Source organism: Podarcis cretensis (genome assembly GCF_951804945.1).
Source record: "Podarcis cretensis genome assembly, chromosome: 3".
Taxonomy (NCBI): Eukaryota; Metazoa; Chordata; class Lepidosauria; order Squamata; family Lacertidae; genus Podarcis; species Podarcis cretensis.
The window spans coordinates 33,060,728-33,063,716 of NC_137172.1; the positions used below are offsets into that span (position 1 = coordinate 33,060,728).

At 45.3% G+C, this 2,989-nt stretch overlaps 1 long non-coding RNA gene across 1 annotated transcript; it reads left to right on the forward strand.

The window, feature by feature from the left end:
• Window positions 1-847: 847 nt before the first annotated feature.
• Window positions 848-2,674, forward strand: LOC307212280. The gene is made up of 2 exons (XR_013836934.1): window positions 848-995; window positions 2,483-2,674. It is a non-coding gene; the product is annotated as an uncharacterized lncRNA (long non-coding RNA).
• Window positions 2,675-2,989: the final 315 nt, after the last annotated feature.

Sequence of the window (2,989 nt, forward strand, 5' to 3'; positions counted from 1 at the left end):
GTGATTTGCTGTGATTTGCTCAGGTATAAAGACCTCAGGATTTCTGTCCCTCGGGGTCCCAGTTCTTTGGAAGAGATTCCAACTGGGTCCTTATTGCTCAGCAATAAAACCTCACCTTCTTTTTCTCCAAAGCTGTGTCTGACTGATCCTTGTTCACTCTAAGTGGGTACCTACCTTACTTTCACATGCTTCAGTAAAAACACCAGGCAGGCCCCACAAATAACCCAGAGATGCATTTTAAATAAAAGGACATGTTCCTTTTTGTTGTGCATTAGTTTAGTGATGTATAATTTCATGGTTCTTCCTTACTGGTTGCTCTGCACACCAACTGTTCTCTGGTGTATGCTATGAATTCAGAAGGAAAGGTCCAGGAATTAAGAAGTGGGTGTTGAGCTATTGGTAAGTGCTTCCTGGTGATTGATGGACTAGCCCAGGGGTCAGCAAACTTTTTCAGCAGGGGGCCAGTCCACTGTCTCTCAGACCTTGTGGGGGGCCGGACTATATTTTGAAGGGGGAAAAATGAATGAATTCCTATGCACCACAAATAACCCAGAGATGCATTTTTAATAAAAGTGCACATTCTAGTCATGTAAAAACATGCTGATTCCCGGACCGTCCCCGGGCCGGATTTAGAAGGTGAAAGAGCCAGATCCGGCCCCTGGGCTTTAGTTTGCCTACCCATGAACTACACCATCTTTTTCCTAACATCTATCCTATCTCCCAATAGTTAACCATCGTTGTCTACCAAGTACCATTTTAAGCTCCCCTCTTGCTACATGAAATGCCAACTCACCCTAGGCACTATTCATTCTCCATTTGAAATCCTGTTTCAGATAGGCGTCTCCTTTCATTTACAGACCCAATTCCTGCAGGGTGAGAATGTTATAGCTATGAAAAATGAACCAGCTCATGCCAGGTATCCTGTGAAAGCTGTGGAAGAACTGACAGAAAAACACTTTAAATCAACACTGCAAATGCGGGATTAGAATGAAAAGGTGACTAGAAACTGTATTGATTATTGCATAGGAAAGACAAATGTTTGTGATTTTCTGTTTGTTGGAGGCGTGTTTGTTTTTCTGCCAAAATTTATATGGGGATTTTCTAGGCAAGTATCCCTTTAAATCAAGGTTATGCTCCTCACACCCTGCTTCCCTGTTAATTGACTATAGCTCTACCAGCTTGGCTTCAAAAGACAGGGGAAATGAGCCAACCCCCTTATCACACCATAGCCTAGGCCTCTGTAGGTGTATGCAAGTTTTCTAGTCTCATTTTACTGAACCTCTGAAAAAAAAACCCCATTAAGAGATTGAGCCATTGCTGCAGAGCTGTTGCCATCCTCCTTCCTCTGCATCTCCCCCCTCTTTTCTCCCTAAAAAACATTTTTTTAAAGAAAAAAGTTTGAAGTTACTACAACTTTAAACTCCCCCATAGCAGATCATGACAGCAGCACGGATACTGTCACAACTGCCCTAATCAGAGTGTCCCACTCTGAGGGAAGGACTTTCCCCCTTACAGGTTCTTCTTAAAGTGAGGGGGGGGGGGAGGTGAGTTTTGGCAGGTGGGAGGAGCTAAGAGACCAGCTAACTGAGGCAAGTGTTTGGCCTGAGAGGAGAACAATCCACTTGTGGCACTTGCCTCACTTTGCCTAATGGAAGGGCTGGTCCTGTCTGAAAATGTAGATGCAATGTGGCAGTTTCATGTGTGGAAGTCAACTTTTGATGATGACATCCGCCGCTGAAGCCCTATCTGCACTATACAGTGGTACCTCGGGTTAAGTACTTAATTCGTTCCGGAGGTCCGTTCTTAACCTGAAACTGTTCTTAACCTGAAGCACCACTTTGGCTAATGGGGCCTCCTGCTGCCGCCGCACCGCTGGAGCACGATTTCTGTTCTCATCCTGAAGCAAAGTTCTTAACCCGAGGTACTATTTCTGGGTTAACAGAGTTTGTAACCTGAAGCGTATGTAACCCGGGGTACCACTGTACATTTAAAACCGTATCATATTGCTTTAAACAATCCTGGCTTCCCCCAAATAACCCTGGGAACAGTAGTTTGTTAAGGGTGCTGAGAGTTTTTAGGAGATCTCTATTCCGCTCACAGAGCTACAATTGTCAGAGTGGTTTAATGATCTGGGAATCGTAGCTCCAACATGGGAATAGTGGTTTCCTAACCAAAATGGATGGATTCGCCTGCCCCTTCTTGCCAGGTCTGCAAGCACCTTTGCTCTTGAGTCCCAGGTGACAAAGAGGGAAGATTTGGGTTCAAGGCAGAGATCAGGATATGGTTGACAGGGTTATGAGGAGGCCAAAATGACTTTAGGCTGCCCTTGGGATTATTGCAGGTTCTTCCATGTCCTCAGTTGAAGTTCTCTCACACCTCTTCCTCAGAGGAGGCCTCCTGAGGGTCCGTATTGGGCGGGATTCTGACAACGATCCTTTGGAGACTTGAGATGTCTTTTTAATTATCCCCTCTGTCGATATAGCTGGAATTCCTAGCAGCCTTGTTGTAGGACCTGGGGAAACCAGCAAAGGATACTTCCAGAACCTTTGCATAGAAAACAGCACCCCTGAGCTGTGCGAAATTTGCCTCTGGACAAGACTTTCTAATTCTGAACAGAGGGAGCCATAGAAACTCACATTTAACTACACAAATCATTAAAATGGATTGAAATCTGCTTATTTTGAATGCTCTTACTTCATTTGCATGCTTTTCATCTGAGCCCGGTGTTTGTGCAGAATCTTGGAACGGTTTGATGGCAGTCGAAGTGCAAGCGAGTAGGAGCATATGGTAGGAGAAGATGCCATGAAGGAGAGGAGGAAGAAAGGATGGCTCATCCTATTTTTATGCTCTTCCAGGCCCAGCAAAGGCTCCACCAGACTGATTAGATTCTATTGCTGTTTTGCAGTGGTTCTATTTCTTCCTAGAGGGGCAAGCCCAGAAGGTGGTGCTGGGGGGCTCCTGTTTGACGCCATGGCCATTGGCCTCAGGG